Source organism: Amblyomma maculatum, chromosome 9 (assembly GCF_055883805.1).
Source record: "Amblyomma maculatum isolate TAMU_Amacu chromosome 9, ASM5588380v1, whole genome shotgun sequence".
Classification (NCBI taxonomy): Eukaryota; Metazoa; Arthropoda; class Arachnida; order Ixodida; family Ixodidae; genus Amblyomma; species Amblyomma maculatum.
Genome location: NC_139352.1, coordinates 74,039,424 through 74,066,383, shown reverse-complemented (window position 1 = coordinate 74,066,383; position 26,960 = coordinate 74,039,424). Strand labels below are relative to the sequence as shown.

At 51.3% G+C, this 26,960-nt stretch overlaps 1 pseudogene; it reads left to right on the top strand.

Annotated features, from left to right (window-relative positions):
* Positions 1-8,592: 8,592 nt before the first annotated feature.
* LOC146179436 (uncharacterized) overlaps positions 8,593-26,960 on the top strand; it is a 57,731-nt pseudogene continuing 39,363 nt past the window's right edge.

The window sequence follows — 26,960 nt, the reverse complement described above, 5'->3', positions numbered from 1 at the left end:
TCATCTCCTCTACGTAGGCCAGGACGGGCTCGTTTGGTAGTTGAATTCTTGATTGGAGGAGGGCCTGAGCTCTTTCTTTTCTGACAGAACTTGTAAAGGCCATCAAGAACTGTGCTTTGAATATCTCCCAATCCTTGAAAGAAGTCTCGTGATTTTCAAACCAAATTCTGGCATGTCCTTGAAGAACAAAGTAGACCTGCCTGAGTTTCGCAGCGTCGTTCCAGCCGTTGAAATCTGCCACACGGTCGAAAAGGTCCATCCAATCTCCCGCATCTTCATCCGGTCGTCCATGGAAGCAGGGGGGCTCACGGGGTTGGACGAAAACGACCGGTGCTGTAGGCTGGGCCATTGTCAGCGTCGATGTCTTCCGAGATCGAATGGGGTCAGGCAGCAGACCGTGTTCGGGTTGTAGGCCTTGAAGTCGGCGGCTGGCTCGGTGACCTGTAGGCTGGTCTTCCAGGGCGACAGGAACACTGCTTGGGTCTTCGCTTGAAGGATCAAAGGGAGCACCTCCACCAGATGTCACGTAGTGGTGACGAGGTCGACGACACAAATGAAGGGTCGATGACTGCACTAAAGAAACTCTTTATTTGGGCTGAGTTGCGCCCGCAAAAGAACTAAGCAACTCGGCGGCGGCGATAGAAACAAACGCGCTCGTCGATCGTCGAACAAAGAATGCTCGTCACACTCGTCAACGCTCAATTTAAAGGCTGCACAGAACAATCTAGATAACGTCGCAAACAGCTACCAGCACGGGCTGGAACATTGTGGAAAGACACCCGAGTGGCCGGAACCTTCGAGACAGATCTCGGTGCATCTTGCGCTACAACAAAACTGATAAAGGTGTGACTCGCGACATCGAGCATAAACAAACAAAGATTACGGAACTGATACGCGGTCCAGAATCAGAGTGGTAAGCATGTACGCCGGCGGCTGTTAAAAAACAACAAATACAGTCTTTAAGGTTTCGCGGCAGTATTAACGTGATAAGCTAGATTAGTGTATTAAGATTAGTGCTTAACGAGCGCAAGGTAAAATGAAATGACCTGAGCACAGTAGTTTTGCGCCGTCGTCGACTTTATGCGCTCTTACATGTGAACATTTTAAGCATCCCGTTTCGAGCTCGGCACTGTCTTCTATGCCCTGTTCTATACTCGGTACGAAGAGTGACAAAAAAGGCAACCGCAGGTATACACGCGACACAAAACAACGCTGCTATCAGATGATTTTAATTTCTTTCTGGCTGTTCTTTGCGCTGTCCTCCTCCTGAATGTGAACAACTAACTAGCCCAGCACAATGTTTTATTTCAGCACTGTTTTAGCTCTCTGATTTCCAGGGGAGTAGCGTCACTGAACGTTTTCGCTACAGCTAGAGAGCGGCTTCGGAGCAGTTAGGCGCACTGCAGGCAGAGAACAGTTCGCTGATAAACAGGAACATCCCTTACAGATATACTGTACTATGAAAGCTTCTACAGTCAGCGTTTCGTAGATAATATGAACGGGATACAGCAGGTAGACAGAACACCTGAACAGAGAGAAGATGGTTGGAGACCGAGCTGGTTCATTTCAGAAGCTGGCGGACATGTACATGTGGAAACCGTCCTGGTGTGACACATGAAGACGCGATGTTGTTTCTGAACTCTGTTCCGCATTCTGCACAGTCGCCGCACTGAGTCTTCCGTATTCATTACCGCTGTACCGTGTGCGTACAAAACTAGCACCAGCAGCAACAGGCATCCACCCTTCGGATGCCCGGGGGACAGCGAGAAGAGATGCTGTGCCTAAAAGGCACACCACCTCCCCTTGTCCACCACACACGGCGGCCGAGTGTACAGACGGAGTCTGAACGCTCCGGAACGCCACCAGTACGAATCTCGGTCCCCGCAACACAGCGATCGAAGGCATAAGTGCTGCAGGCGCTGGGATTCGAACCAGCGTCTTCGCGTGTGCGAGCTCAGCACGTTACCCACTCGGCTGCCGTGTGGCACGGCTTCTGGATGGCACCCAGAATAGGTGTTCCGTGCGGGACGAAGTGGTCATACCAGAGCATGCGCCGTGCCTACTTCCTGCTTTATACGTGATAGTGCGAGCGTGAAGCATATCTACTGATATCGAGTGCGCTTAATATCGCTCGGTAGCGTGCGCGCTTGATATCGAATGCAGTCGCTTTAACTTTCGTGCCTGGTCATGCATGATTACCTTTCCGTGCTTTGTTGTCCAGACGGCAGCTATAAGAAAGATGCAAACAAGGGGAACGTGCCTATATTTCAATAATGGGCGTGCTGTTTGGTACCTTTACAGTTCAGTTTGCTTTTGATGACGTTAAAGTAAAGAGGGGGAGCAGATCGGTTGAATTCTTATTCTGCTGACAGACGATTGATTTCATAGCATGTATATATATTTTTTCTTGGCATCGATATGCCATGTATGAAAGGCCCGATGAGGAGGTTTAAGTAAGGGATGAGTGCAGTAATGATGAGTTCGTACATGAAGCGAAATTGAAAACGGCTGCTAATATATCAGCGAAGTTCGAGAATTACGGGCACGTGGAGATCATTGATATGTGCTACGAGTGCATTGAGATGTGCGGGTTTTTCGGGGGAACATAGGGAGGGTAAGCAAAAGTGGATGTATCTATGCAGGTATCTGTGAAACATGAAAAGGCTGAGGTTACTTCGACGAAGTGCGAGGTGGCACACCCGGATTTCACATTGTGGTTTGGTCAGTCGGGCTTAACGTTTCAAAGCGAGTCAAGCTAGCAAAGACGCCGTACTGGAGGGCGCCAAAAATGTCGACCACCTGGGGCTCTTTACCGCGCAGTGATATCGCACAGCACACGGGCCAGCGAAAGCAGCCGCCGAGGCCGGGATTATATCCCGCGTACGTCAGCACAGTTGTCGAGTGCCTTAACCACCGGAACACCTCGGCGGGGTAGATCGAATTTGACGGCATCACTTCAGAAACATACACGCGAAATCCATACCGTCATTACGCTTTTGATCGCTGCATTGTAAGCCTTGCAACGTTTTCACAGGTCCTTTTTATCCCTCTCTGAATTAAACATGTGCCTTTTATACCGGGTTTCCCGGCTAACTTCGACGAAAGTTTTCAAAATACAGTTCACCATAGTCCAGTGAAAATAATTCAGAGATTTGCATAGTCGCATATGCTAATCTACTATATTTTGTTCACTACAGTTAATTAGTACATACCAATTACCTAATTCTCTAATTATACGATCTTCAGAGAAGAACGCCGATGCAAAATTATATCTCTAGAAACTTCTAGCTTCGCTGTCTCTATCACGCTACGACTTCCGCAGCCCTATTTACAGTCCTTCACAAATACTGTCACGTGACGTTTGGGCGTAGTCGCGTGAGTTGCTGTCACGCGAGGAGCAATATTTCTTTTGCCGCCGTTAGCGCTTTGACCCTATTGCTCGCTCTGATAATGTTGGTTGCTGTGAAAATTGCTGTGAAAATAGCGGGGTTGGAAGTGCCCGCTGTACTGGACACAGGCTCCACTGTTTCCGTTTTTGGCGATGAGCTCAAGCGAGAATGCGATGCAAAGCATTTTCAATTACGAGACGTCACCACAAAACTTGGGATGGCATCGCCACAGAAAGCGTCGGCTACCTCTGCAGCAACGTCTGACAGTTACTGTGAATAGTCGGAGAATGCGATCAGCGCTTTCTGCACCTTCGCAGGCTCTCTTTTCCGGCAATTTTTGGTCTTCTCACTGTCGTGCAGTCTTTCACAGGGTCACAAACGGAAAGATACAGAATCCAGGCGACACATGACCCCTTCGCTGCCATGTTCACGGAGGCTCCTGGAAAAGTTAATCTACTGGCGCACAGGATTGACACCGGCAACTCCCGCCCGATCCGTTTCAACCCCAGGCCATTGAGCGTCCACAAGCAAGGACTCCTGGATGCCGCTCTGGGTGAAATGGTGGCTACCAGTGCAGTAAGACCCTCAAAGAACCTTTTCCCGTATATATTTCGCCTAAGAACGACGGCACAGCACGATCATGTATAGACTATCGGCGGTTGAACGCTGCAACAGTCAGAGATCCGCACCCTTTGCCGTCAGTCGAAAAAAAAAACTATAGACCTGTGTCAAAAATGAGGCAGAATATCCTGTAGTTTTGTCGTAACCATCAGATTTTAATGTAGTTCTGTGGAACTTTTCAGTAGTATATTTCTGTTCTCTGTAGTTCTATAGCACTTTTCTGTTGTAACTACAGAAATTTCTGATGTTAATACACAACGTTCTGTTGTCACAACTAGCTTCCCGTCAAAAACCGCACAGGAATTCTGTCGTAATGTCAGAAAATAGTCTGTTGTTCTTTCGACTGGGTACGTATAAGCTTGGATCAGCAAACTTCTTCACTACTCTCCAATACTCTGGCAGAGGTTTTCTGCAGATACCGATTGACGAGAGTGAGATCTAAAAAACTGCATTCCATTGCCATTAAAGATTATTCGAGTTTGTCCGACTTCCTTTCAGCGCGTGATAGTTATAGTGCTCGGAGACGCGAAATTCAACTACGTAATGACATAAATAGATCACGTCGTGGTGTTTTCAGAATGTTTCGATGAACAGCTGATATTTTAACCACTGTTCTGCAACGAATGCAGGCCACAGGCATTAACGTTAACCCCCGTAAACTGCCGCTGGTTTCGGACAGAATTAACCTGCAGCAGCAGTAGCTGGAAGAGTAGCTGTAGCTGTGGCAGCAGTAGCAGTAGCTGTAGCAGCAGCAGTAGCTGTAGCAGTAGAAACAGCAGCTGTAGCAGCAGCAGAAGCAGCAGCAGCTGTAGCTGTAGCAGCAGCAGCAGCAGTAGCTGTAGCATTAGCTGTAGCAGTAATTGTAGCAGCAGAGCTGTAACAGCAGCAGTAGCTGTAGCATTAGCTTTGGCAGCAGTAACTGTAGCAGTAGCTTTAGCAGCAGTTGCTGTAGCAGTAGCATTAGCAGTAGCTGTAGCAACAGCAGTAACTGTAGCAGCTGCAGCAGCAATAGCTGTAGCAGTAGCATTAGCAGCAGCAGTAGCTGTAGCAGTAGCTGTAGCAGTAGCTGTAGCAGCAAGTGTAGCAGTAACTGTAGCAGTTGCAGCAGCAATAGCTGTAGGAGTAGCATTAGCAGCAGCTGCAGCAGTGGAAGCAGTAGCAGTAGCTCTAGCAGCAGCTGCAGCAGAAGTTCCTGTAGCAGCAGCAGCAGTAGCTGTAGCAGTAGCAGTAGCTTTAGCAGTAGTTGTAGCAGCTGTAGGTCTAGCAGTAGCAGTAGCTTTAGCAGCAGTTGCTGTAGCAGCTGCAGGAATAGCTGCAGCAGTAGCATTAGCAGCAGCTGCAGCAGTAGCTGTAGCAGCAGATACAGCAGCAGCTGTAGCGGCAGCTGTAGCAGCAACAGCATCAGTAAGTGTAGCAGTAATTGTAGCAGCTGCAGCAGCAATAGCTGTAGCAGTAGCAGTATTAGCAGAGCAGTAGCGATAGCTGTAGCAGCGGTAGCTGCAGCAGTAGCTTTAGCAGCAGTTGTAGCAGCTGTACGTCTAGCGGAAGTAATAGCTGAGGCAGTAGTTCCAGCAGCAGTAGCTGTAGCAGTAGCTTTAGCATCAGTAACTGTAGCAGTAGCTTTAGCAGCTACAGCAGCAATAGCTGCAACAGTAGCATTAGCAGCAGTTGCAGCAGTAGCTGTAGCAGCAGCAGCAGCTGTAGCAACAGCAGCAGCAGCAGCAGTAGCTGTAGCGGCAGCTGTAGCGGCAGCAGCAGTAAGTGTAGCAGCTGCAGCAGCAATAGCTGCAGCAGTGGAAGCAGTAGCAGTTGCAGCAGTAGTAGCTGTAGCTGTAGCAGCAGAGCAGTAGCAGTAGTAGTAGCTATAGCAGCGGTAGCTGTGGCAGCGGTAGCAGTAGTTAAGCAGCTGTAGGTCTAGCAGTAGCAGTAGCTGTAGCAGCAGCAGGGGTAGCAGTAACTGTAGCGACAGCAGTAGCCGCTGTAGCACCAGCAGCTGCGGGAGCAGTAGCAGCAGTGGGAGCGGGAGCAGCAGCAGCAGCAGCGGCAGCAGCGGGAGCAGCTCCAGCAGCAGGAGCCGCGGGAGCAGCAGCAGCACCAGCAGTGGGAGCGGGAGCACCAGCACCAGCAGCAGTAGCAGCGGGAGCACCAGCAGCAGTAGCAGCGGGAGCACCAGCAGCAGCAGCAGCAGTAGGAGCGGGAGCAGCAGCAGAAGTGCGAGCGGGAGCGGGAGCAGGAGCAGCAGCAGTAACAGCTGTGGGAGCGGGATCAGCAGCAGCAGTGGGAGCAGCACTAGCAGCAGCAGCAGCAGCAGTGGGTGCGGGAGCAGGAACAGCACCGGCAGCAGCTGCAGCAGTGGGAGCGGGAGCAACAGTAGCAGTAGCAGCAGGAGCAGCACCAGCAGCAGCAGTAGTGGGAGCGGGTGCGGGGTGCCGCAGCAGCACCAGCAGCAGTGGGAGCGGGAGCGGTAACAGCACGAGCAGAAGTGGCAGCGGGAGCGGGAGCAGAGCCGCAGCAGCACCAGCAGCAGCAGTGAAAGCGGGAGCCAGAGCAGCAGCACCAGCAGCAGTAGTGGGAGCGGGAGCAGCAGCAGCAGCGGCAGGAGTAGCAGCGGCACCAGCAGTACCAGCAGCAACGGGAGTGGAAGCGGGAGCAGCAGCAGAAGCACGAGCAGCGGGAGCTGGAGCAGCAGCAGCAGCAGCAGCAGTGGAAGCGGGAGCCGGAGCAGCAGCACCAGCAGCAATAGTGGGAGAGGGAGCAGCAGCAGCAGCGGCAGGAGTAGCAGCGGCACCAGCAGCAGAAGCAGCGGGAGCACCAGCTGCAAGAGTGGAAGCGGGAGCAGCAGCAGAAGCAGCGGGAGCACCAGCAGCGGGAGCTGGAGCAGCAGCAGCAGCAGTAGGAGCGGGAGCAGCAGCACCAGCAGTGGGAGCGGGAGTAGCAGCAGCAGCAGTGGGAGCGGAAGCGGGAGCGGCCGCAGCAGCAGCAGTGGGAGCGGGAGCGGCAGCAGCAGCAGCAGTGGGAGCGGGAGCGGCAGCAGCAGCAGCAGCAGCAGCAGCAGCAGCAGCAGCAGCAGGGTGAGCGGGAGCGGTAGCAGCAGCAGCAGCGGCAGCAGCAGCAGCAGGGTGAGTGGGAGTGGGAGCTGCAGGAGCAGCAGTAGTGTACGCGGGAGCAGTAGCGGTAGCAGCAGCACCGGCAGCAGCAGGGGGAGCGGGAGCGGTAGCAGCGGTTGCACCGGCAGCAGTAGTGGGAGCGTGAGCGGGAGCAGCAGCAGCAGCGGGAGCAGCAGCAGCAGCAGCGGGAGCGGCAGCATGAGTGTGAGCGGGAGCGAGAGCAGCAGTGGGAGAAAGAGCGGCAGCAGCACCAGCAGCGGCGTGAGCAGCAGCGGGGGGAGCCGGAGCCGCAGCGGGAGCGGCAGCGAGGGGAGCGGGAGCAGCGGAGAAAGCGGGAACAGCAGCAGGGGGAGCGGGAGCAGCGGGAGCAGGAATAGTGGGGGGGGGAGCGGGAGCGGGAGCAGCAGCAGCAGGCGGAGCGGGAGCAGCAGCAGCAGTGGGAGGAGTGCGAGCAGCGGGAGCAGCAGCAGCAGTAGCGGGGTGAGCGGGAGAAAGGGCGGGAGCAGCGGGAGCAGCAGCAGCGGGGGGAGCAGGAGCGTGAGCGGGAGCAGCAGCAGCGGGGGGAAGTAAGAGCATGAGCGGGAGTAGCAGCAGCAGCAGCGGGGGGAGCAGCAGCAGGGGAGCGGAAGCGGCGGGAGAGAGAGTGCAAGCAGCAGCAGTGGGAGCGGGAGCAGCAGTAGCAGCACGAGCAGCAGCAGTGGGAGCGGGAGCGAGAGCAACAGCAGCAGCACCAGCAGCAGTGAGAGCGGGAGTGGTAAAAGCACTAGCAGCAGTAGTGGGAGCGGGAGCAGCAGCAGCAGCGGCAGGAGTAGCAGCGGAAGCAGCAGTACCAGCAGCAGCAGCAGCGGGAGTGGAAGCGGGAGCAGCAGTGGAAGCAGCGGGGGCACCAGCAGCGGGAGTGCAAGCGGGAGCGCTAGCAGCGGGAGCGGTAGCAGCAGCAGTACCGGCAGGAGTGGGGGCGGGAGCGGTAGCAGCACCAGCAGCAGCGGGAGCAGCAGCAGCAGGGAGAGCGGGAGCGTGAGCAGCAGCTGTGTCAGCGGGAGCAGCAGTACGGGCGGCAGTAGTGGGAGCGGTAGCAGCAGCAGCAGCAGCAGCAGCGGGAGCGGGAGCAGCAGGAGCAGCAGCAGTGTGAGCAGGAGCAGTAGCAGCAGCACCGGCAGCAGGAGTGGGGCGGGAGCAGCAGCAGCACCAGCAGCAGCAGGGGGAGCGGTAGCGGTAGCAGCACCGGCGGCAGTAGTGGGAGTGGGAGCGGGAGTAGCAGCAGTGGGGGGAGCGGGAGCTGCAGCAGCAGCAGTAGCGGGGGGAGCGGGAGTACAAGCGGGAGCGGCAGCAGCGGGGGGAGTGGGAGCGTGAGCGGGAGCAGCAGCAGCAGCAGTGAGGGGGGAGCGGGAGCAGCAGCAGCAGCAGCAGCGGGGGGAGCGGGGGCAGCGGGAGCAGCAGTAGCGCATAGGCAGCGGCAGTGCGAGCAGCGGGGGATGCGGGAGCTGCAGCAGCAGCAATGGGAGCGGGAGCAGCAGCCGCGCGGGGAGCGGGATCGGGAGCAGCAGCAGCAGCAGCGGGAGTGTGAGCGGGAGCGGCAGCAGCCGCAGCGAGGGAGCGGGAGGAGAGGGGGGAGTGGGAGCGCGAGCTGGAGCAGCAGCAGAAGCGGGAGGGGACGGCGGGAGCAGCAGCAGCAGTAGCGGGGGGAGCGAGATTAGCAGCAGCAGCGGGAGCGGCGGCGGGAGCGGGAGCAGCAGCAGGAGTGTGAGCGGGAGCGAGAGCAGCAGTGGGAGCGGGAGCGGGAACAGCAGCAGCACCGGCAGCAGCAGTGGGAGCGAGAGCAGTAGCAGCAGCAGCAGCAGCGGCGTGAGCGGGAGCAGCAGCGGGGGAGCCGGAGCCGCAGCGGGAGCGGCAGCGGCAGCAGCGGGAGTGCGAGCGGTAACAGCAGCAGCAGGGGGAGCGGGAGCAGCAGCAGAACTAGTGGAAGGAGTGGGAGCAGCGGGGTGAGCGGGAGAAGGGGCGGGAGCAGCAGCAGCAGCGGAGGGAGGGGGGCAGCGGGGGCAGCGGGAGCAGCAGCTGCAGCGAGGGGAGCGGGAGCGGGAACGTCAGCGGGAGCAGCAGCGGCAGCGGGGGGAGCAGCAGAAGGAGCAGCTGCGGGGGGAGCGGAAGCGGGAGCAGCAGCAGCGGGAGCGAGAGCAGCAGCAGTGGGAGCGAGAGCAGCAGCAGCAGCGGTGTGAGCGGGAGCGGCAGCGAGGGGAGCGGGAGCGGTAATAGCGGGGGAGCGGGAGCGGCAGCAGCGGGGGGAGTGGGAGTGCGAGCGGGAACGGCAGCAGCAGCGGCGGGGGAGCGGGAGCAGCGGGGGGAGTGGGAGCGCGAGCGGGAGCAGCAGCAGCAGCGGCGGCGGCGGTGCGGGAGCGTGAGCAGGAATTGTGGGGGGGGGGGGGAGCGTGAGCGGGAGCAGCAGCAGTAAGGGGAGCGGGAGCAGCGGGAGCAGCAGCAAAAGCGGGGGAAGGGGAAACAGCAGCAGCAGCGGGAGCGGGAACGTCAGCGGGAGCAGCAGCTGCGGCGGGAGCGGAAGCGCGAGCGGGGGAGCAGCGGGAGAGGGAGTGGGAGCAGCAGCAGGGGGAGCGGGAGCAGTGGGGGGAGTGGGAGCGTGAGCGGGAGCAGCAGCAGCAGCGGCGGCGGCGGCGGTGCGGGCGCGTGAGCAGGAATAGTGGGGGGGAGCGGGAGCAGCAGCAGCAGCAGGGGGAGCGGGAGAAAGGGCGGGAGCAGCAGCAGCAGCGGAGAGAGCGGGAGCAGCGGGGGCAGCGGGAGCAGCAGCAAAAGCGGGGGGAGCGGGAGCAGCAGCAGCAGCAGCAGCAGCGGGAGCGGCAACGTCAGCGGGAGCAGCAGCGGCAGCGGGGAGAGCAGCAGCAGAAGCAGCTGCGGCGGGAGCGGAAGCGCGAGCGGGAGCAGGAGCAGCAGCGGGGGAGCAGCGGGAGAGGGAGTGGAAGCAGCAGCAGGGGGAGCGGGAGCAGTGGGGGGAGTGGGAGCTTTAGCGGGAGCAGCAGCGGCGGCGGGAGCGGGAGCGTGAGCAGCAGCAGCAGTGGCGGGGGGGGAGCGGGAGGGTCAGCGGGAGCAGCGGGAGCAGCAGCAGCGGGGGGAGTGGGAGCAGCAGCAGCAGTGGGAGGAGTGGGAGCAGCAGCAGCAGTAGTGGGGTGAGCGGGAGCAGCAGCAGCAGCGGGGGGAGCAGCAGCAGGAGGAGCTGCGGGGGGAGCGGAAGCGCGAGCGGGAGCAGGAGCAGCAGCGGGGAGAGCGGGGGGCAGCGGGAGAGGGAGTGGAAGCAGCAGCAGCGGGGGGAGCGGGAGCGAGAGCAGCAGCAGCGGGGGGAGCGGGAGCAGCAGCAGCAGCAGTAGCGGTGGGAGCGGGAGCAGCAGCAGCGGGAGCGGCAGCGGGAGCAGGAGCGGGAGCAGCAGCGGGAGCAAGAGCAGGAGCAGCAGCTGAGCAGCAGCAGCAGCTGAGGAGCAGCAGGAGTAGGAGCAGCAGCAAGAGCAGCAGCGGCAGCTGCGGCAGCAGCGGGAGTAGCAGGAGCAAGAGCTAGACAGAAGCAGCAGCAGTAGGAACAGTGGCAGCAGTAGGAGTAGGAGTAGCACCAGCAGCAGCAGCAGCAGTAGCAGGAGAAAGAGGTAGAGCAAGAGAATGGGCAACAGCAGTAGCAGCAGCAACAGAAAGAGCGAGAGAATGAGCAGCAGCAGGAAGAGCAAGAGGAAGAGGAGAAGCAGCAGCAGCAAGAATGAAGTGAACAGCAGCAGCAGCAGCAGCGAGAGCTGGAGCAGCAGTAACAGCGGGGACAGGAGCAGGAGCAGCACGAGGAGCGGCAGCAGCAGCATGAGTAAGAGTAGCAGCAGCAGCAACAGCAGGAGCAAGGGCAGCAGTAGCAGCGACAGCAGCAGCAGCAGCAGCAGCAGCAGCAGCAGCAGCAGCAGCAGCAGCAGCAGCAGCAGCAGCAGCAGCAGCAGCAGCAGGAGTAGCGGAATACAGATCGAAAGGCGGATCGCCGGCGCAAAATATGGATACTGACGCAGCGAAACATCGAAACCTAATTGAAGCATTAGCGCGAACAGAAATAGTTTGTTGGTATGTACAAAAAGCTATGCAGCGAAAGAATAGCGCTCAAATTCGAATGCGGATAGCGTTCACCGACCTTCGTCGTCACCAGCTTCTTCACAAATTGTCATTCACCTATTGCTACCGTGCGAACAACAGAGCATGCTTTACAGGAGAAGTAATTGTTATCGAAGTACATAAAACAGCCTTCAGATGAGTGCGTGTGTGTGTGTGTGCGTGGGCGTGTGTATGTGTTGAACGTTACTTTCCTTAACGTTCACAGCAGTCTGCGTTTTACGGAGGAGAGCCTTTAATGGCTAATGTTACCAGATCTTCTCCGTCCGTCCGCAATGCTTTCGTTACGTGGGAGGCGGTAGCTGGCAGCTGACAGTGCCGAACACTAACTGGACCTTGGGCTTCCTGAAATTACGTTTGGCAGGAGCTGCCAACTCGAAAAAGGTGCCGTAGTGGAGAGCTTTGGACCACCGCGCGATATAGGTTTTCGCCTCATTGCAGTTTAGTGATTCGAAGAGCCCCATAAATTTTTCTTCATATTTCTAGCTCATCTCTAAAAAGCAAAAAGTTATCTAAATAAACCTGGAACTTCCGACAACTGACTACATATTATCCGCGCTAATCCGGAATTCAATGACAGTATCCAACACACAAGCAATGAAATACGTTCCGCTGTTGTTCGTGTGAACAACCAGTTTTCCTATGAAAGGCAGAAAGGTTACAGTGACTAAACACCCGTTTCGCAACATGAGATAAGCGGTCGTGTTTTAATCCAGATGTATGTCCGTGTTAAGAAGGCTGGCTGGGAGGGAAAGTCCAGCAGGTCAAGAAAGCGGTACGGTACCAAGCGTATCGTAGAGTAGAAAGCAGACGTTGAGTGTCCAGAGTGCGCCACGCGGACATATTTCGCGTCAACCGTGCCACTGCGGAGCGACAGCTGCCGCGGAATTCGCGAGCGCTGATTTTTCGTTTCGTTGTTTCACCCGCCTGGAATTCTCCCGCAGACTTCGGATTCTAGGCTGAGCTTACTCTCACCGAGCACTTTCGATTACGAGTCGCAGCCACTTGCATGGTTTATTCTGAAGTTCAGGCTTGAAAGTTTGAAGCGGCACACCAAAGTTCGAGCGGAATAATCGTATCGCGTCCCTCACGTCGCAATAGCACGTGAGCCTAGCACAGCGCCAGCAGCGACGAGCGAGAGCGACAAGAAAGCCGCAGCGCTTGAGCTCTGTTACATTTCTGTATTATTTCTAGCTCTCTGTCGATAATACCGTCCATCAAATTTTTCTCTCACACTTAACTTCCTTCTCCTATTACCGCTCATCTTCATGTTCTCCTCTTTCTTTTCTTACCATCTCGATCGCTGGCCATGGACAGACATAAGCCACTCGACGACTCGGGATGTGATCCATATACCGTAAAAGAATAGAAGATATCGAAAATTGAGCATGCTGTAAAGAATGGGGGAAGCCTTAAAGCGGTAAAGAAGTAATTGGGCATAGGCAAAAACCAGATGTATGCGATACGGGACAAGGCGGGCAACGTCATCACTAATATGGAAAAGATAGTCGAAGTAGCCGAGGAGTTCTATACAGATATCTACAGTAGTCAAAGTAGTCAGGACCGTAATGAGATTAGCGGTAGGGAAAACAGTCAGACCTTCCACCAGTGACGAAGGATGAGGTCAAGAAAGCACTAGAAACAATGAAAAGAGGGAAATCAGCTGGAGAGGATCAGATAACTACAGATTTGCTGAAGGACGGTGGGGGGGGGGGGGGGGGGGATATCGTGCTAGAAAAACTGTCCACCCTGTATACGCAGTGCCTGGTGTCACCGACGGTACCGGAACCATGGAAGAATGCAAACATTATCCTCATTCACAAGAAAGGGGACTCTAAGGACCTTAAAAATTACAGACCGGTCAGCTTACTGTCTGTTACGTATAAGGTATTTACTAAGGTAATCGCTAATAGAATCAGGAACACCTTAGACTGCAGTCAAGCAAAGGATCAATCAGGTGATCAATCAATCGATCATATCCATACCATCAATCAGGTGATAGAAAAATGCTCGGAATATAACCGGCCCTTATACATAGCATTCATTGATTACGAAAAAGCATTTGACTCAGTTGAAACCTCGGCGGTGATGCAGGCATTGCGAAATCAGGGGGTAGACGAGCCGTACGTGAAAGTGATGGAAGATATATATAGTGGCTGCACAGCAACCATAGTTCTGCATAAAGAAAGTAACAAAATTCCCATAAAGAAAGGTGTTAGGCAAGGAGACACAATCTCCCCAGTACTATTCACAGCTTGTTTAGAGGAAGTATTCAGAGACTTGCAATGGGAGCAGTTAGGGATAAGGGTAGATGGAGAATACCTCAGTAATCTGCGATTTGCTGATGACATTGCCATTGCTAAGCAGCTCGGGGGATGAACTACAAATAATGATTGATGACCTAGGCAGGAAAAGTAGAAAGGTTGGCTTGAAAATCAATATGCAGAAGACTAAGGTAACGTTCAACAGCCTCGGGAAGGAACAGCAGTTTACATTAGGTAGCGAAAGGTAGTAGGCGAATATGTCTACTTAGGACATGTAGTAACCGCAGATCCGGACCACGAAAAGGAAATAACAAGAAGAATACGATTGGGATGGAGCGCATTTGGCAAGCATTCGCAGATTATGACTAGCAGCTTACCGGTATCGCTCAAGAGGAAAGTATACAACAGTTGCATCTTGCCTGTACTCACCTATGGGGCTGAAACGTGGTGGATAACCAAGAGAGTTCTACTTCAGTTGAGGACAGCCCAGAGGGCTATGGAACGAAAAATGGTAGGGGTAACATTAAGAGATAGAAATCGTGCAGAGTGGGTCAGAGAAGTAACTCAAGTTACCGACATTCTAATAGAAATTAAGAAGAAGAAATGGACATGGGCAGGACATGTAGTGCGAAGAGAGGATAACCGATGGTCGCTGAGGGTAACAAACTGGATTCCAAGGGAAGGAAAGCGTAGCAGGGGGCGGCAGAAAGTTAGGTGGGCGGATGAGATTAAGAAGTTCGCCGGGGTCAAATGGATGCAGCTAGCACAAAACCGGGTGAAGTGGAGTAATATGGGAGAGGCCTTCGCCCTGCAGTGGGTATAATCAGGCTGATGATGATAATATCGTTACGTGGTGGGAAGCGGTGTAAAACGCCGACATGATAGAAACAGGACGACGGGATGGCATAATGATCAGGTATCCATTACTGGCCAGCGGGCTTGGTGCGAGCGCTCCACCTCGCGCCACTGCCTACTTTGTCGTCTTCATATTCGTAGCACTATTTTAAATCATTTGAAGGCGTGTGTGACAAACCCTGGACAGCAGTCGTGCGGAGGGACAGGCATGTAAAAGTGGAAGTCAAAATCTCCTTTAAGAAATTTCTGAATTTGCCTAATGTTTCCTTCTTCTTTTTTTTTTTTTTCATTTAATGACAGAATGTGAAGTGGAGTTTCCAGGCAGTGATAAGCCTAGTACATATATATATAGGTGGTAATAACTGAGTTATGTAGTAAGGGAGTAATTACTCATTGCGTCCACCCAAGCGCAGCCATACGGTGGTGAAAGGCGGTGGTGCCGGGTTCGATTCCCGGATCAGGACTAATTTTTCTTTCACTACGAAGTTTCTGAGAAAGCTGTGTAGCTTTCCTTTGTAGCCGTATGGCTGCGTTTATTACAATTCTACTCCACCTTGGTGGATTCCCCTAAATATTTGACTGACCAACTAAGTTATGTGTATTCACAACCCTCCAACAGTAACTATCCCCCGCTTCCAAAGGTGTCATAAATTACATTTAGCTTGTGTAATAGGTTTTATTATCAGCTGTAAAAGTATCACTATTTGTTTCTTCTTCCGATCATCTTCCGCCACAGCTAAGCACATAACCATTGGTGCATTTCTCAGCGCAATGGAGACATGATGGCAGCATTACGTGACGAACATCAAGAACGTAGCTTCAAAGACATGAACGTAAAAACGAAATTTTAAACAATAGAAAAGCAGTGTTGAGCCATATTTTCGAAATATTCCCGTAAAAAAGATAAAGCAGAAACCCTTCACATAAATGGTGATTAATGTTGTCTCTTAGCGACGAAAAGGAAGTAAGACGAGAAGGTTATTGCATCTACTCCGCTGGAGATCCGCCCCCAAAAGTCTTCACGCCGTGCTTTACCCTCCCCTAGCGACCACTCCACAGGACGCTAGCTTAACACGGCCCGGAAAGACAGCAGAGAAAAGCGTTGGGTCCTCTCCCACTGAAGTGTGCTCGGAGGTCCACCGTGTGATGCCCGCATAACAGGGAAGTCGCGGTTACAGCTTTGGCGCAACGGGAAAAAGACGAGCAGCATCATATCTCTGTCGCAAGTGCGGTATCTCGCAGTGTAGCCGAGAGCATACCCCAAAAGCTCACCAGCGCTGGCAGCGAGTGTCGACATCGAGTCGCCGCTTTGCTGTGGTTATTGGCGCAGAACAGCGTTCGGGGCTCTATCAGCTCCCGCAGACTGATGTGCGAACACATTAAGCTTTGCTGTACTATTTTTCTTCTCTTATAGTACACCATTCACACGCAGAACTGATTGTTTCGACTGAGCTGGCTATTTCATGAGTAATGAACTCCTAGATTTAGCATGTGAACTCCACGAAGTTCGGTATAGGAATAGCAGCCTTGTGATCTACTTGTGATCCACCACTGTGCACAAGGAGGCGGAATCGAATCCTGACGCGGCGGCCGGTTTTCGATGGAGGCGGAAAGTAAAGCGCCCGTGTACTGTGTGATGGCAGTGCACGTTAAAGAACTGCAAACGATCGAAATTTTAGGGGCTTTCCTCTGGGGAGTCTATTATACCTGGAGTCGCTTTAGGACGTCAAACCCCGTAAACCAAACCGAATATCTCGAACAAAGACACGTGCGCCACGTGAGCATCAATAATACATTTGGAAATGCAGACATACTATTCTGAACGAGGAGTTACATATTGTCTGGTTGGTTTTCATGTTATTCATACATATTCGGTTTCATGTTTTTTTTTTTTTTTAAAGAATTTATATACATGCTATGAAATCAATCTTCAGTCAGCAGAATAAGAATCCTTTGCACAGTGCGTGTGAGGAGAATCGGCCTCATTCAACCGATCTGCTCCCCCTCTCTTCCGTTAACGTCATCAAAGCGAACCTCACTATAAAAGTACGAAACAGCATGCCGATCACTAAAATATAGGCACGTTCTCCTTGCTTGCACCTTTCTTATATCCGCCGTCTGGACAAAAGCACGGAATTAAGTGACATGGTAATCATGAATGACCAGGCACGAAAGTTACAGCGGCTGCATTCGATATCAAGCGCGCACGCTACAGAGGCTGCACCCGATATCACTAGATATGCGTCACGCTCGTACTATCTCGTAAAAATCAGCAAGTAGGCACGGCGCATGCTCCGGTATGACCGCTTCATCCCCCACGCAACACCTATTGTGAGCGTCACCTAGAAGCCGTGCCACACGGTAGCCGAGTGGGTAACGTGTTGAGCTCGCACACGCGAAGACGCTGGTTCGAATCCCAGCGCCTGCAGCGCTTCTGCCTTCGATCGCTGTGTTGCGGGGTCTGAGATTCTTACTGGTGTCGTTCCGGAGCGTTCCAGACTCCGGCTGTACACTCGGCCGCCGTGTGTGGTGGACAAGGGGAGGTGGTGTGCCTTTTAGGCACAGCATCTCTTCTCGCTGTCCCCCGGGCATCCGAAGGGTGGATGCCTGTTGCTGCTGGTGCTGGTTTTGTACGCACACGTTACAGCGGTAATGAATATAGAAGACGCAGTGCGGCGACTGTGCGAAATGCAGAACAGGGTTGAGAAGCGGCATCGTGCCTTGATGTGTCACACCAGGACGGTTTCTACATGTAAATGTCCGCCTTCCTCTGAAATAAATCAGCTCTGTGTCGTACTTTCCTCTCTCTGCTAGCGTGTTGTGTACCTGCTCTACCGCGTTCATTCTATCGCGGAAACGCCGATTGTAGAAATGCTTCTTACTACAGTATTATACAGTGCATGAGAGAAGGAACGATCCCGAAGAATGATGCTGCCGAACGAAGTTCACGGTATGAAATGGGGGTGTGCACGAAACAAGACGATATCGAAACCCAGGTCGCTATTCCCATGCACTAATGCAAATTTCTCCCCCGTTTTGGAGTCCCCGCGCTTTCAGAATCCCGTTGTCCTTCTCCCACTGCCGACAACCCTTCTTGACGACGCCCCCCTCCTCACTCCTTGGAACGTTGGGGAGGGGGTGGGAATGGATGGATAGGGGGAGAAGGAGCAGGCAAGGGGGAGTGGGAAGGTAGGGCGTGGTACGCTCTTTAGCTTTTTGTTAGTGTTCGTAGTGTGTTTTCGACCGTGCAGGCGTAGACCGCTCGCAGAACAGATAAGGAACGCCGGCAGCGGGACTCCGAAAAAAAAAGAAAGTTACGGCGGCAGCACTAGCCCTCTTTACTTTATTGTACGGCTCCCCTTCGTGCGGATGCTTGATGTCGTGTTGTCCATGTCACACTCAACAAAGCGCCAGCCACTTTTCAAAAAGCGCTTAAATCGAATGTTCCAGAAGTGTGAATCGTCAAATATGTAGTTCGTATATAATCGTCATTGCTGAACATACACAGTTCCGTTCCAAAAAAAAAAAGTGTTCGCAAAGCGAGTGGTCTGTAACTTTAAATCGCGAAGAAAAGGAGAAAAAATTGAAAGACCTTGGTAACTGTTTTTTTCTTCCCGAAAAGAGCGAACTTTGGGCACCGAAGTAGGTGAAGTTCAACTGCAATTTTTAGTTTGCTCAAAAATCTTCAAAGCTGTTACATATAACTTTACAATGTGCTGCTGTGGATAAAAAATAACTACCTTTGTTTTGCTTCTTTCAAGGTCTATATGGCTCTTTTCGAAACAAAAAAAGAAGTCTCTTATATTGGCCTTAAGATCACCTTCTATTCATTGCAGTGGGCAGTGCAGCAAAGATTAGACGAAAACCTTCGGCTTTGCTATTTTCTTTTTTATCCACTCGCACTCTATAAAAAAGAATAAAAAAGCGTGTTGAACTTGGTCACACCGGGAGGGTTATTAGATACCTTTAGTAGCCTTATGACGTACCTTCTGTTACACTGTTCACACATCATGAACCGCCACTACTTATATGCACTAAGTCGGTTGACAGCCATCGGCTGCTGTTTTCGACGTAACAAAAAACAATGTCGAAATCAAAGGTCGCTTTGCTGTTTCTTAAGCATAGAAATTATTTGTACCACTTCATTTTCATCTGCCGGGAGAAGGAAGGTGATTTCAGGTGTAAAATAACGATTGAAGCGATCTGCTAGAGCTTTACGACTTAGGGCGATGATTGAATGAATGCAAACAAATAATTTGTTAAACTTAAGACTGCACCTGGTAAGCGACAAAACACTGATGTCCCCTAGGGCGCATGCAACAGCGATACGTTAATTTTCTGTTCATGTGATGCGCCTAGGAAAATTGAATTTTGCTTCCGATAAAGACGGCAAAGAAACTGGCACAACCTCTTAATGCGCAAGAGGGGCTAGACCTATATGATCTAAGCACGACCTCGTATACCCAGCTTGAAGGAAGAGTGGACAGAGTTTCCTCACACTGACTGTGCCCACACGGACTGTGCCACTGATAGGTTTTTACCGCGTAGACAACATAATGGGCGGTATCAGAATCAGAGTACCATGTAATTGTTTGTAGTTCATTACAATTTCGCACATTTTTTATCAAATTATTACTCTTTGGCGCAGCAACGCTTCGCGTAATTCCATTATTTTTTTTTTCCTTTATTGATTACTATAGCGGCAAAGCGTCCGTGAAGAACTGATTTTCATTGTTTATCCGAACAACGTGCGTATGGCTGCCTGGCATGTAGTGCTATCCGCGGTCATCGTTTCTGGTGTAGCTGGTGTCTTTATTACATTATCCTTCCAATAAATTATGCCTAGCAAATTGTTCACTATAAAACTCTTCCTTTCTTCACTTCGAATGCTTCTTGTTAGCAGCTTCATCAGAAATAATGTTGCTTCCTGTTAATGTGGACAGTTTGGTTCACAAGCAGGAATTCACAAAAACCGAGCTATCCCAAATAACGAAGTGCGAACAAAAAAAGTGTTTAATAACAAGCCATAAATAATGGCTGTTTTTCTGGATATCAGTGGCCACTGAAATTGAAAGTACACATAATTTTGTGCTCTGGAAACCAATCGTACCGGTCAACCCTATGTTGGAAATAAGGTACACGGTACAGAAAACGGTAAGTCGTGCATAAGAGTTGCATGCTTCAAGGTAAGGACCACCTAGCTAATAAGGGAAAAAAGTGTTATGAAAATGCCTGCAGCCTTATAGTTAGTGCATGACAGTTGCAATCCTTGCGGTATTTTCTGCGCGGTGAACATAAGCTGTGCAGCATTGGTTATTTGGTCTGAGTGTCATCATTGTGCACACTGAGAGAAAGTCATATATCACTGCAAAAGCTAAAAGTTTGGTTGTAAAAGGTTGGCACAAAAAGTGGCTTGAAAATATTGTCAAATATATTTTTACCTACCATGGCACAGCCTTTAGCTGTGCGAAATGTTGCCCACATATCTTGAGAGTCGAGACATGTTTAACAAATGATGCATGCACATGCATGCACATCATAGTCTCTTTATCATGAAGAATATAAGATAGAGTAGACACTAATTTACAGCAAAGTCGTTAGATTGGCAGGCTTTGTAATCATCGTGTATGCCTTCTTTCCTCGCGGCCGTGAGATGCCATGTGCTTTCGCGATCAGCAATCTCAAGATTTTCAAATGTCAAATTCCCAAACTCCAATGAACACTTTACTCAAATGTGCATATGTGCGCGTTAATTTGAATCAGGTTCATGTATGTAATTTTGGGAGCTGAAAACTGAAATTTATGCTTGCGCGAGCGGCACGAACTCGTTAACGTTTTTTGTTTTGTAAATAATGTAAAATGCTCCAATGTCCTTTCTTGCTATCGCTCCCCTCTGTAATTCCCCTTGCTATTTTCTCCCTATGCCGTTTTCTTTCCCGCAGCTCAGATGCTTCAGATTTCAGATTGCGGTTGCCGCGACCGGCAACACTCTTTTCCTTTCTTCCTTGTTTCCTTATTTCTTTGCTTCCTTCCATCCATCCATCCATCCATCCATCCATCCATCCATCCATCCATCCATCCATCCATCCATCCATCCATCCATCCATCCTTCCATCCTTCCATCCTTCCATCCTTCCATCCTTCCATCCTTCCATCCTTCCATCCTTCCATCCTTCCTTCCTTCCTTCCTTCCTTCCTTCCTTCCTTCCTTCCTTCCTTCCTTCCTTCCTTCCTTCCTTCCTTCCTTCCTTCCTTCCTTCCTTCGGGTGGTAGTAGTAGTAGTAGGTGCACTAAAGCTTCGGAGATGTTAATTTGAGCTGCGCCTTAATTGCTTTAACAAGGTAATGTTCGGTTCAAGCATGATAATGGTCCCACTTTCTTACATGCTGAATTGTTTCCTATAGCTTGAAGTTTGGTTTAGTGCATAGCCGCTTTCATGACAAGGATAAACTTCATGCACACAACCAGCATCGCATACACTATAGTAACCATGGTGCATTGGGCATTGGGCGTTGGGTTTTGTATTTTATTTTGCCGTCCTATCTTTTCGAAGTGTCCTTTAAATATGCATTCAGGTATAACTGAGGTCCCAGGTATTTATCCTGATCGTGTGTGCATAGGGTGTTTTAAATAATGGCTCCTATACTGACGGTATGATTTAGTGTTTAGTGTCGGATAAATGTGAGATATGAGGTGCGTCGTGTATAGTGGAGTGCCCCGTAGTTCTGGCTTGCTGGGTTTGTTTAACGTGCTCTGCTATTCACAGTACACGGATGTCTTACTTTTCGCCTCCATAAAAATGATGCCACCATGCGCAGGATTCTAACATACGTCTTTGGTCTCAGCACATGAAAGACAAACACTCCGAGCGATGAAATAAAAAATTATTTCGCGGTCCAATATTTGGCGGCTGGACGTAGCAGTGACGCTGAAAGCGATCAATTTTAGGCAAGGGGGCTTAAGCGATAAAAACAAAGCACTACTGCTCGCACTGAATGTCCATAGGGGCCGCTTCCGTATATCCAGACAAACAAGAAATAAAACCTGGCGTCGAAACTATGCGTGCAAGTGCCTTAAACTACAAAACAAAAATGGGGGCGGGGATGAATCATGGCTGAATTTGCTTTTATTGCCCACAAAGAGAAGTATGCAGAAATGGGATCCGGTAAAAACGTCCCAGAAAAAAACGTTCCCGGAGCAAATGTCCCCGAAAAAAATGTCCCTATTTGCGAAGTAGGAAAAAATGTCCCCCAATGGGGACTGAAGTCTTGCACTACAGGAAGTAGACTGCGTTTCCCCGTGGCGAGCTGCAATGATGAATGATGCATGTTAACTTTATTACAGCGGTTTCAATTTCCGACTTGGAATTGAACGCCTAACTGATGCGGGCATTAATAACAAAAAAAAAATGATGGCAGCGGTAATACAGTGACAGCGCCTCGTCTTCGCTTTGTTTGCGGGGAAAATGCGAGCTGACCACTGAATTTACCGGAGAAGCTTGGAGCGATGCTTTAGTATGGCCATGATGCATGACCAGTTTAGCATCATCTTGCCATCATCACCATTATCACAATTGTGCATCATCATCAGACGAACGGTTGAACCTCGTCACCAGAAGGTCTGGAAAGTAATTCTAGTGACGTCTTCTGCTTTGGGTGGTTCCCCGAGACATCCACACGCCAATCCGCTCGTACTTTTCTCAGTTGGCATTATTACCAAGCCTATTAGATCTGCCATATGATTTCTTAACGAGCTGCGGATCTCGGAACCTCCCAACGTAGAAAGAGCCAGATGGCTCTTTCACCATGCTTTTTACACAGTTCTTGTAAACATTTCCGGCGCCCAGGGGATGCAGGTTCCAAATAATGATCACATTTAACTCAAAGACAAGAATGAGATAAAATGTGTATCATTTTTTTTTTTTTTTTTTATGTGAGTTCCGGAAGAAATCATTTTTAGGGGCGGTTTCTGCCTTGGGGACACTTTTTCCCAGCTGCCGCTTCCTCAGAGGCCGTTTCTTCCGGGGACGGTTTTGCCTACACCCTGTTACGACCAAGCATCCGCAATTGCGCGCTCTATTGTTCGCCTGTGGGCATGGATAAGTTTTGTGAATATGTGGTGATGGTCCAATGGCTCTAAGTGAGCCTGTTTCCAGGAATCCTGTTTTGTAAGCATGTTTTGCTTTGTGGACAACCTGCAAATGCCAAATTGACCCTGTCAAGAGAACATCTGGAAAAACACAAAGAAACGTCCCCCTGCGGGAAATAGCAGGAAGTGCTTTCTTTCTTTTGTCCACCCTTCCAGTCGAGAAGTGCTATCCTCCAGTGATGAATGCCTCCTATCCAAAGGAGACGACAGAGTGACATGTCCGCTGACGTGCAGGACAAGAAAGGAGCATGACTCATACGGCCATTAAGTGATTTCCCGGGAATGCAGGAAAGATTTGCAATTGTCGAAAAGGGACCATGTTGGGAGCCCTATGCGGCGCCTCGTGCACTCGGGTTTCTGAGAAGTAAAACCCCTTGTCAGAACCAGCTTGTGGTTTCTTTGCTGAAGAATAGAAATGTACCTCCTCTCCTCGCCGTTCCCAAGCTTTTCCCGCCAACAAGTGATCACGCCCAACGAATGAATGCCGGACCAGTCAGTGCTTCAGACCATCAGTGCAGTGAAGTGTTCGATTGGATGCCGATACCTGAGGGGCGTGCCCTGGATTTGGTTGGTCAGCATCTTCAGAGAGGGGCTGGACATAGGGGGTTTTTAAGGACGCTGCAGAGCACGAAATGTCGCTCTGAGCCCTGGGTAAACGGCTCATCCAGTCGCTTCTCGCTATGAACCCTTAACGCTTGCCATTTTGCTGATGTACCCTTCTTTTTCGTGTAAATATTGTAAATACGTTTTCTCAAAATGCCAGTAAACCTGCTTGTACATATTTTACCAACTTCGAAGATTCAGTCCTTCTTCAACCCGGAGTCTCTGCACGCTACCAAGTGAAGGCCGGGTCGCCATAGCCCCAGCGTCACGACAACTGGTTGCAGCGGTGGGATCTGAATCTACAAGCACAACACTGGTGACCAGCGTTGGGATCTGAATCTACAAGCCACAACATCTGGTGATTCGAGGTGGATCAGAATCTGCAAGCCACAACATCTGGTGATCGGAGGTGGCCTCTCAAGCAACAAGCAGGCGCAACAATCGGCCAACAAGAGGGCAGCTCGGAACATCGATCGCATGTGTGGGTGAGTGCTTGGCTTTTCTTCTGATGTGGACCAGGTTCTAGAACAGGGTTAGATTTTAAGAACTGGTAAAAAGTGTTGAAACGCCTTTAGGTTTGGTAGTTTGCACTGTTGTTTTGGAAGTAGCCGACACTCGGAGCGATCATGGACCTACAAAAGCTGCAGAAACCGGAACTGTTGCTATTGTGTGAGGAATTGGGAATTAATACAAGTGGTTTGGCACGAAAACCCTTGATTATAAAGGCAATCACTGATCTGGGAACCGATGATGAGGAGCTCAGTGAAGCATGGAACCTCATCGGGCAAAAAAAGGAACAGCTCAGACAGCAGAAAGAGGAAAGGGAGCGCGAACGTCAGAGGGAAAAAGAGGAAAGAGAGCGTGAACTTGAGAGGGAAAAAGAGGAAAGGGAGCACGAACGTGAGAAGCTTGAAAGAGAAGCAAAAAAGCTGGACCAAGAAATTGAGCTCCGGAAATTAGAACTAGAGTTGAGCAAGAGGTCGGGCGATTGTCCCCAGCTAGCGGTACCTCGTCTCAACAAGGAGGCAGATTTCAAGATGTCAAAGTACATGCAGCCATATGTGATATCAGGGGATATCGGTCTGTATCTGGCTAACTTTGAGCGAACCTGCGAAAAACTGTCCTTCCAGCGAGACACTTGGTCTCAGAGATTATTGACGGTTCTGCCCAGCGAGGCAGCGGAGGTTGTCGCGCGGCTAAGCAAGGAGGACGCGGACAACTACGAGAAGGTCAAAGCTTGCCTTCTGAGAAAGTATAGGCTTAGCGCCGAGGCGTTCAGACAACGTTTTCGGAACGCTACTAAGTCCAGGGACGAGAGTTACCCTGAATTCCTGTACAATTTAAGAGTAAATTTGGGCGAGTGGCTAAAGAGCACAGATTCCTACAGTGATAGGGACGCTGTAGTCGAGCAAATTCTTTTGGAGCAGTTTTATAACTGCCTCCCAGAAAAAGAAAGAAATTGGTTACAGGACAGAGGCGAAATTAAGTCGGCAACTGAAGCTGCCGAACTTATTGAGGAGTATGCTTCGCGCCGACAATTCAGCAACCCAGCAGTGGATAGGCCCCGCAATCCCAAGTTCAGTGTGAAAAACCGTCAGAAAAGGCACTTTGCTAGATTTGCCAACGAAGAAAGGAAGGCTTCTTCAGGCAAACGCCCTAGAAAGGACGGCAGTGAGAGAAGTGGGGTAGTGACCAACGCGCAGAACACAAAGAACAAGCTTGGGGCTAGGAAGCCGCTCACATGCTTCAGGTGTAATGAGCAAGGTCACATTGCCGTCAACTGCCGGAAAGAAAAGATTGCTTTCTCGTATGTCAGTGACTGCGATGAAAATATGCAGCTTTTAGAACCCTACCTGCATGACCTAGTAGTCAACTGGAAGCCTTGCAAGGTACTGCGCGATTCGGCCGCAACGATGGATGTTGTCCATCCGGCGTATGTGTCGCCTTCCGACTATACAGGACAGTGTGCGTGGATCCGCCAGGTAGTGGAGGAACAGAGTGTGTGCTTGCCAATCGCGAACGTGGTCATCGAGGGCCCTTTCGGCGAGTTAACAGCCGAGGCTGCCGTTTCAGAAAAGCTGCCTAAGTGCTATCCGTATTTGTTTTCCAACAAATCGGACATGCTACTGCGAAAGAGGGGCATCCTTTTCGGAGACAGAGTTGTGCAAGCCTTAACACGTTCAAAGGCGCGAGAACTAGCTACACTGCTCATTCCAGAAAAATCCACAGCGGAGGAAACGGCAGTTAAAACAGTGGTAAATGCGGAAGATAGCAGGTCAGAAAACTTTGAGAGCGAGGCATCTCAAATAAGTCAACTTGAAAGTGAGCTTGATGAGACGCGGAATGAGGACGTTCTTGAGAATAACCTCTTGCCGCCAGTGTCTAGTAATCTCACGAGACTTTTAAGTAGAACCCGAGAGGACTTAGCTATGGAGCAAGCCAATGATCCTAAGATACAGGAGCTTCTCAAAAAGACGGAGCAGATAGGAGAACTAAAGAAATCTCAGCTGTCCGATCTGGGCGAGCTTATAACAGAGTTTGAGGCCTGCTTCGTGGACAGGCCAGGCAGGACTGATTTGACTGAGCACGATATTGAGCTGACTTCAGACGTGCCAGTGCGATCAAGGTGCTACCGATTCTCTCCAAGGCAAAGAGAAATTCTGGATAGGGAAGTAACTCGCATGCTGGAATTGGGAGTAATAAAACCCTCGGAAAGCGATTATGCTTCGCCTATGATCTTAGTAGAAGCTCCAGGTAAAGACCCTAGGCCTGTGGTAGACTACCGAAAGCTAAATTCTCTCACCAGGGATCAAGTGTATCTTATTCCGAATATTGAGGAGAGAGTAGAACAGGTCAGTAGAGCGGCATATGTGACTACGCTGGACCTTACTCGAGGATACTGGCAAGTACCGCTCACTGAACGCGCCAGCAGATACGCGGCTTTCGTCACTCCGACGGGCAGCTACCAGCCAACAATGATGAGTTTCGGGCTCAAAAATGCTCCATTTTGTTTTTCCCGACTCATGGATAGGGTTTTAAAGGGGTGTGAAACATTCGCGGTGCCTTATTTAGACGACATTGCGGTTTTTTCCGACTCATGGGCGGACCATATGGTACATCTAAGAGCTGTACTGAGCCTTTTGCGTCAAGCTGGACTAACCGTAAAGGCCGAGAAATGTTGCCTGGCAAGGGCGACCGTGGACTACTTGGGTCACAATGTAGGTCAAGGTTTCAGGAAACCCAGCGAGATTAAGATTTCTGCGGTAGCAGACTACCCGCGGCCGAGCACGAAGACGGAAATTCGAGCATTCCTAGGTCTGACGGGATACTACAATCACTACATCCCTAACTATTCATCTTTGGCCAGCCCTCTGACCGACGCTCTCCGCAAGACAGAACCGACAAATGTAGTCTGGGACGAACAAAAGGAAGCCTCCTTCGTAAACCTGAAGGCTGTGCTGATTAACCGTCCGGTATTGCGAGCTCCAGACTATGGCCGAGAATTCACGGTCCAGTGTGATGCCAGTGATCGAGGGTTAGGTGCTGTTCTCTGCCAGAGAGATGACGACGGTAATGAGCACCCCGTGCTCTACCTGAGCAGAAAACTGAGTTCTAGAGAGAGAGCTTATTGCGCGTCAGAGAAAGAGTGCGCTTGCATTGTATGGGCCATTCAAAAATTGCAGTGCTATCTTGGAGGGGCCAAATTCACCGTAGAGACGGACCATTGTCCCCTGGCTTGGCTGCAAACTGCGACATTGAAGAACAGTCGCCTTCTTAGGTGGAGCTTGATTTTACAGCCGTACAATTTTGAAATAAGATACAAAAAGGGGAAG